Source organism: Microtus ochrogaster, linkage group LG2 (genome assembly GCF_000317375.1).
Source record: "Microtus ochrogaster isolate Prairie Vole_2 linkage group LG2, MicOch1.0, whole genome shotgun sequence".
Taxonomy (NCBI): domain Eukaryota; kingdom Metazoa; phylum Chordata; class Mammalia; order Rodentia; family Cricetidae; genus Microtus; species Microtus ochrogaster.
In genome coordinates this window covers 39,644,433-39,653,213 of record NC_022028.1, presented here as the reverse complement: position 1 = coordinate 39,653,213, position 8,781 = coordinate 39,644,433, and positions in this window count along the sequence as shown.

The window sequence follows — 8,781 nt, the reverse complement described above, 5'->3', positions numbered from 1 at the left end:
CCTTCCTCTCAAGTGGATAATTGCCTAGTTGAGGTCCTCAGGACTAGGTGATTCCAGAAGCTGCCCAGTTAGGAAGGTGTGGCTCTCATATTAGCAGCCTGCAATGACCCACAGTTGTCAGGTATGTGAAACTCAAAATTACCAACACTCAACTCACCCAGTTCCCTCCTAACACAGGCCTGAATTCCACGGTCATGAGGTGCCCCTTGCCCTAGCGCTCAGCTCCCTTGTGGCACCACTTTGGGGTGTAATTATCATCCCCAACGACCGTGAGCTGCAGGAGCCGGGCATAACACCTGACTCACAAAAGAAGCAAACACAGAGAACATCTTCAGGCACACGCCAGTGTTCGCTGTGTAACACATACAACTCTCAGGCATGGATCAAAATACGTGCCAAGGGCAGCACCTTGGGAGAAACAAAAAGATGAGCAGTTTCAAACTGAACGCCGGTGTGTTTGTGGATAAGTGCTGTAAGTGTGATAATCTTAGGAAGGAGTCTAGAGAAGGCCGTGTTTAGTACTTGCAGTAGACTACGATAGTGGCTGTTGAAGACCTTTCTCTTTGTAGAAGAGATGATGTGGGCCTATCCCCTTCTTAGTCATCGAGGGATGTGTCCCGGAAGTGCTTAAAGGCTTACCCTCTAGCTGGTGATTAAAGTAGCTTAGAATAGGATTTCTGTTTCCTTATTTATCCCCAGGTCCTTTCTGGTTAGTGCTAGCTTCATCAAACATAGTTCTCTTTGATGTCTGCAATGCATACAGAAATAGAACCAGTCTTCGAAACGCCAGAAGGTGAAAGAGAGGTGGCTGAGGCTGTGCCCTAGTTGGCAAGATGCTTGCCTAGCCTGGACAAGGTCCTGAGTTCATTCCCCAGCACACCGTAACCTGGGCATGGTGATACATGCGGGTCATCCTTGTATTCCAGAGGTAGGGACAAGACAATCTAAAGTCTCAAGTTATCGTTGGCTACAAAGTGAGTTGAAGCTAGTGTAGGGGTTACAAGAGATGCTGTCAAAACTAAAATCAAATAAAGAGCGCACAAGTAGTTGTATTAACTTGAGAATTTATTTATCTAGCAATGTATTCATTTTACACCTAGAAGAAAATAATAAGTACTTTTTTTTTCTATTCGAGAGCTAAATTGAGGCATCCTTCAACTCTCTTTCTTCTGGCTCCCCCAGAGATGTTAGATACCCACCCACCTTCCCAGGTTTGCTTCAGCTGGAGGTTGAATAATGGGATCATTTCAGTACTAATTACAATATGGACATGATTTATATGAACCACAACAAATGGAGGTTAATTCATAATTAAATGGAAAGTGATAGAAACAAAGCGATCAAATAAGACAGTAAGTGGTGTTAAAAGTATATTTTCCTATATTATTCTTCTTAACTTTCGCTGCCTGGAATTCGCTGATACAACTCTGCCTATGCCTCTAGAATGCTGAGATTCAAACACGTCCCACTGCACCCAGACCCATTGCTTTTTTAAAAAAAATATAGTTTATTATAGAACAGGCAACTCTTGCTAATCTTTATTTCATTCAAGACCTTCAAAAAAAATTCCAATTTGAAAATTATCTTGAAGAGTCAGTGAGATAGCCTGACAGTAAAGGAGCTGCTTGCCAAGCCCGAAAACCCAAGTTCATTCCCTAAGACCTACACCACACGAGGACAGATCTGACTCCCATAAGTTGTCCTCCGACCACACACAGGTTGCTGCTTACAAGCATTCACCTTATCCTCACAATATACAAGCTAACTAACTAATAAATAAAGAATAAATACTTTTTTTAGATTTAGAGAAAATTGTCTATAATTCAAATAATGAAATTAAAATAAAATGTAAAGAGGAGAGATGTGTGTTTGTATTATGTACAAAAGAGAAGGAAAGTGGAAGGAGGGAGAAGAAGGAAGAGAAGAGAAGAAATGATAGGGGAGAGAGATAGGTAACCATGCTAAGCAGAGAGTTTTTTTTTTTAATTAAAAAAAAACATAATCTACAAACAGCGGAAGCATCATCTAATCTTATAAAGGATATAGGATGCTGAGTCTGAGGACTTAGCCCTGCAGTTCTGGGAAGGCTGCTCAGTTTCCTTACCTGTAAAAGAGAACTGCTAATAGCTAGCTTGTCTTTAAAGTTGAGACAGTGACAGCCAGTTGAGATAAGGTTTCGAAAGTACCCTATAACTGTCTCGTTCTACAAAGACAGGCCATGACTCATAAAGGAAGGACACACCAGTACCTCAAGTCAACCATTTTAGACCCAAAGAACTCTAAGAGTGGATTAGGAAAAAACATATATATTTAGAAATATTCAACATAATATCACCTACCACTGACAATATTGAGAATATGTGTGAAGGAGGTGGGGATGGGGGATAGGCCTGCCTATCAATCAGCTGTTCTGAAAGCTAAGGAAGGATTGAAAGTCTGAGGCCACCTGGACAATTTAGCCAACTGGTCAAAATAAAAAGAAAGGGGCTGGGGATATTAGCTCAGTGGCAAAGTACCCAAGAAACATAAGACCCTTAGTTCTATCCCCAGTACTGAAAATCAATACAGTCACAAAAATCCAGCTGGAAAATACGCAAAATGTCTGTCAGACGTAGAGCATTGAATCCATACATAAAATAAAATATAAGTATTACTTAGGTCTATTATTAGTCTATCAACTGCAGATGAAAGATTGAGGGGGATAAGATTTTACGGTTAGTAAGTTGATCAATATTAATTCAATAATGCTAAGGTTTGGAAGGTAGGAATTTGTCAATACAATACATTGGCAGAGACAATGTAAATGTGCCTAGTCACTTGAGGGAGAAAGTAAAAATATAAAGTAAAAAATGTATGTGTGTCTATATATAAATTCTTCACCCATAGGTATATATCCTTTTCTTTTAAAATATACTTGCAAATCCGTACTGGCAACATTGTGCTTGTAATAGAAAGATACCAAAATAACACAAGTGTTTATTTCAGGAGTGTGAATAAATTATAGCACTCTACCCAGATGACACACATCTTTAGAAAGGAATGTACCATAGCCGTGTGCTATCTGGGTAAACTGGTCTTTCTCAGAATGAAGGAAGCTAATTTCAGAAGACTGCACTGGATATAATATTTTTTGCATTTCAGCCACAAGAGAACTGAAGCTGTATTGTTCGTTGAAACCCACGTGATAAAAGTCTACATTTCACGCAGAAGAGGATGCTTTGGAGGGTATGTGTCTGAAGCGTTTCTCAAAGGCTCGAATGCTGAAGGCTGGGGTTGGCTGCAGTGTTCGGATTAGACTGGGGGCGCTCTCTCCTCATCAATGTACCAGTCCATTGATTAATTTGAGGGCTCACCATAAGGTAGTGAAACCTTTAGGGGATGCGGCCTCGTGAGAGGACATAGGTAATTGGAGCATAACCTTGGTGCGTTCGCTTACTCTTCTGCTGCTGTGATAGAACACCGTGACCCAATGTGTGTTGGCTATGGTTCTAGAGGGTAAGCCTAGAATGGCGGGGTATGCATGGCAGCAGATGCCTGGAGCGGGAAGCTGAGAGTAGATGCTTCAGCTGCAAATAGGAAGCAGAGAGAGCGAACTAGAAATGGAACGAGGTGACCCAAATGACACTACATACCCTAACAAAAAAAGAGCAACGTTGGGGAGAAAAGAGTTTATTCAGATTTTAGCTCCCAATTATAGTCCATCATTTTTGGATAAGTCAAGCCAGGAACTCAGGTAGCTAGTTACTCATGTCACAGTCTCTGCTTGTTCATATGTGCATCGGCTCCGTTCTCTCTAGAAGGCCTTGTTTCCTTGGTGTCCTCCATCCGCTCTGGCTCTTACAATATTTTTGTCTTCTCTTTTGCAAAGTTCCCTGAGCCCTGAGGGGAGAGATTTAATGGAGAAATCCCATTTTGGACTGAGTGCTCCAAGGTCTCTCACTGTGTGCACATGGCCCAACTGTGGGTCTCTGTATGTATCCACGTCTACTGAAAGATGACATTTCTCTGATGAAGGCTGAGTGAGACGCTCATCTTTAAGTCCAGCAGAGTGTCGTTGGAAGTCATTTTATTGCTAGGTTCCTTTAGTAGAACAGTAGTATTTGGTTTCTCCTAGGTCCATTGTCTGGATCGGTCTCAGATGCTTGACCACCTGAGTAGTGTCAGACGTGGGTTCGATCTAATGAATGAGTCCTTTGTTGTTGTTGGTAGTGGTGTTTTGTTTGTTGTTTGTTGTTTGGGACAGGATTTCGTTGTAGCTTTGGAGCCTATCCTGGAACTAGCTCTTGTAGATCAGGCTGGCCTTGAACTCACAAGGAGTGAATATTATTTCTATGTTAGCAGTCATCATGAAATATGTTGATTGTGCAGAGTTCCTGCCTCTGCTTGTGGCAGGCTTCACAGACCCTAGGATGGGAGTTCTTTTTTCTTTCATCCCCATAATTTCCCTACCCTTCTGTCCTACCTCATGAAGTATCCGTGTGAAATTTAGTGATAATGAGTGGAATTGGCCAAAGTAATCACTTGGCAAAATAATGAGACAGTTTGGGGACTACCAAAGTTTGTCTTGACATTTGATCTATTTCCAATACTTTCTTTTAAATCTGAAAGCCTGGGAAGTAATACTTGGTGCAAAACAGCTGGCTATGTATGCCACAGCTTTGGTACACTGGGGAAGTGACTGTCCAGGGGAAGTCCCAAGAGGATGAGCTCTCCCCAACCGGGGGCAAAGTTAAGAATACTATTGTAGAATATTAGTTAAAGGTATGCTACTTTCTTTTATGCTGTGGAGGAATATTTATTTAATGATGCAAAGATTTGCTGCAATCTTTTATGTTGTATTTGTTTAACTCTGTGAAGCTGTGTTGCTTTGCCTGTCTAAAACACCTGATTGGTTTAATAAAGAGCTGAACCGACAATAGCTAGGCAGGATAGAGAAACAGGCAGGAGAATAAACAGGGAGAAGGAGAAAGGGAGGAGCAAAAGAGGAGGAGAGAGGACTCCAGGGGCCAGTTGCCCAGCCACACAACTAGACACAGAGTAAGAAGGAAAGAAAAGAATATCGAAAGGTAAAATCCCAGAACCCAGAGGTAGATGGGATAATTTAAGAAAAGCTGACAGGGGCTGGAGAGATGACTCAGCCATTAAAGGCTAGGCTTACCATCAAAAATATAAGAAAAGCTGGCTAGAAACAAGCCAAGCTAAGGCCGGGCATTCATAAGTAAAAATAAGTCTCCCATGTATTTATTTGGGAGCTCGGTGGCAGGCCCCAAAAGAGCAAAGAGTAAAACAAACAAACAAACAAAAGCAACTACAACATCCTGAAGTTATTACTGCTGATGTGATTCACCTTACACACCCTCCTGAGACATCAAGGGACATTACAACTAGGGTGCTCTTCATGGGGCTCTCAACCCAGACAGGGGTATCCTTTGAATCAGTGCTCTTCCCTCCTGTATATAATGTCCTAACGGTTTTAAGGGACTCATTATCAAGACCCTCAGCTTATATTCATTGTCCTGAAAGTAAATATGTCCTCCCTGGACCTTCTGTTAATCTTGGACTTTCATAATCACCTTTTCCCATCCAACCAAAGGAAGATCTCATTGCATCGCTCCAGGCTATAAAAAGATATCTGGAGCTGAAAGAATGATTAAGGTCATTGGTGCTGATGTTGCTATAGCAATGAACCAGGAGCTTAATGCTTATGTTTATAACAATGAAACCCAGATGTGGAATTGAAGAGGAACCCTGCTGCATTCTAGCATAAGTAATATTGACTCATTGAGACATAAATAATCAAAAGAGAAGGGATTTGTCAATTCCATAAAAGTGGGAAAGTGTGTAAGGTTTCAATTTACACAGATACGTCGCAGGAAAATACAGCAAGGTGAGCAATAAAATTCTCCTGTTCTTAATGTATTTTACATTAGCATACATTTTGGGGAGTGGAGTAAAGCACATATTTTAGGAATGGCGCTGTCCACTTTTAGGCAGAGCCCCTCCCAAATCAATAAAGGTAATCTAGAAAATCCCCCACAGACACACCCACAGGCTATCCTGATCTAGACAATTCCTGGACTCCCTTCCTATGTGGCTCTATATTGTGTAAAGTTAGCAACTGAAAGTAACAGTCAGATAACCCAAAGTGGGAGAGGAAGAATTTCAGTGTAGCGTTAGCTCAGCTACCTAACAGCCATTTGGCGGACCATTTCGCCTCTCTAAAGCCCAGTTTATTAACCTACAATGTAGAACTAAAAGCCCTCCTGTCTGCTTGCCTAGCTTGTTTTGGGTGTGCCGTCTGGGTGAAGGTGTTTGAGAAGCATAAAGCATGGGCAAATACTTGCCTAGAGTGCCTCCTGCCACTTGAGATTGTGGACTTCATATGCTTAATGCCAGCCTCACAAAGAAAACACCAGAGAAGCTACAAACCTCATGGTCTGTGAGATAACTGTGGAATGACGGGCTTGAAATCTTCAGCACCCAGGGGAGCTGCCGCCATCCGAAACATCTCAAGGACCACACATGCCCTCTCTTACAGCCCTACTGTTTCAAGACACCTCGAAGCTTTCAAAATCCTAATATAAGTTAACAATTTGACCAATAAAAATAAAACCAGAGACTATTTTAGAAAATAAGAGTTTATTTCAGCGTAGAAAATATTAGCTTTTTATGCTTCATGATGGCAAAGTGAACACGGATCTGGCTGAGCTACCTCAATTTCTCCAGGCAAGCTCACTAAACCACTTCCAGCTCCAAGTGCCTTTCTTTTCCGAGCCCCTGGAAGGTTGCTCCTTGTCTCTCAGTGAGACCACCTAATTAGAAAAAAACAAAACAGAGTCTTGGAACATGCCTTTTCGGATATTTTGTGACCAACGTAAGAACGGGCAAACATGCCATGACTTCTTATAATAATTTGGGAGGCTGGTTAGCAGGCTCTACCTTGGTGGCAAGGACTCTAATCCCATCACGTCACTTCGGCTGTCAGCAAGAGGAAACACTGGGCCTTGTGACATTGTTGTTTTTGGCTCTCCATTTGCTGTGATGTGAATGTCCAAACAGGTCAGACAGGGCTCCATGGTAGCGCTCGGAAGTGTTGTGCTGATGGGCACCACCGTAAGGATAAGAATGGATAATTACATACCAAAAGACATGCGCCTCCTCTTATTAAACACCTGGGATGGATTACCCATCTCTGTCCTTCCTAGTTTTGCGTTCGGAAGTCTAAAAGATTCAAATTGTGGTTTTGAGCTGTCTATCAACTTCACCGGCCAGTTGTGTTCAAATAAGCTGTTGGTAATTTTCTCTTAAACTTATGGTCTATGTTTATCTTTAAATCCCGAAAGCCGTGCTTTATCTTTTTACAGAACAGTACAACTTACATATTAAATAACACTGTAGAATAACTAATACAGTTTTTAACGGAAAGATAAAAAAGAGAAATTTTCAGGTTACAAAGACTTTCCCACCAAGAGAAATCTCTCTTGTGTCATTGGGGTCGTACTCAGTGGCTCGCCATGCCTAATTCCTATTGTCCTAATGGCCAATGGAATTAAAAGGCAAGCCCAGCTTTCAAAATCAGTGCCTCAAAGGAATCATATTCTTTTGAATTACAGAATGGTTCTTGCTACTTCAAAACCCAGAGAGTGGAATCCACTCATCCACCACAGGCAGGGGTGTGTGGTGTGGAAGAGGGGATGGGAATTTGGGGGTGAGGTAGGAATTGGGGGATGGCACACAACTGGAAGTAGGAAGCACTTAGCTTTATCTCCCCTCCGAGTTAAAGTCTGAACTCTTAAAACTCCCCCCTGCAGTTAGGCCCTGTTAGCTGTTTAAGTGATGTTTTAATGCAAACGAAAACCTGCCTTTTAGCTAATCTCTGCTCTGATTGCTTTCTGCCAATTTACTCCGCCGTGAACGTGACGATTTCATTTTTTCAAAGCCTTTCTTGGTTACATAGAGAAAGGTGACCATTGTTACTAACCGACACATTCAAATTTCCAGTTGAACGAAGTAATCCAAGACTAAAGTAGCGTCTAATAGTGACATGGAATTTTTCATCCCTTGTGGTCCCGGTTCTGATCTTTGGAAATGATGTCTCTGCAAGCTGAAGGATGTAGTTGTCAGATAGTGTCCTTTATTGCTTTGTGTCCCGACAGTATCTCAGCATTAGAGTTGCATTTGCTGTCGTGCAGACTGGCAGAGCTCCCTCACCCCAAGCAAGCTTAAGGGGTCCTTCCTGATGTGGAAATTCTATGGTAACCATACCCTTGATGGACATTTGAAAGTGTTGAGCCAAAGCTTTCACAACGTTACCATACCCTCAGATAAACAGCAAAGAAATAGTATATGAAAAAGGTCAAGAGATTTCCCTGCTAAAAGACTTCCTCCCCAAAGTACAGTATCTTTGTTGAAGTGAGCTTGGCTGGCTTTTGTTTACAGGAGTCGTAGTTCAAGGTAATTTTTAAAGTATTTTTTTAATACTTTGTGTGTATATGCGTGTGTGTGTGTGTGTGTGTGTGTGTGTGTGCAGGCTACAATGTGCATGTGGAGACCAGTAAATAATTTGTGGAAGTTGGGCATCTGTTCTGCATTTCCATTATGTGGGTTTTGGGGATCCACTGCACATCCTAAGGCTTGGAGACCAGTGCCTTACCTATGGAGTCTCTGGCCACTAATGCATGCTTCTCTACACAAAATATTTCAAAATATGCAGAACTACACATAAGAAGCATATCCCACATAATTTAAAATATTCTGTGTATGTAGTAACCATCCCCCGGT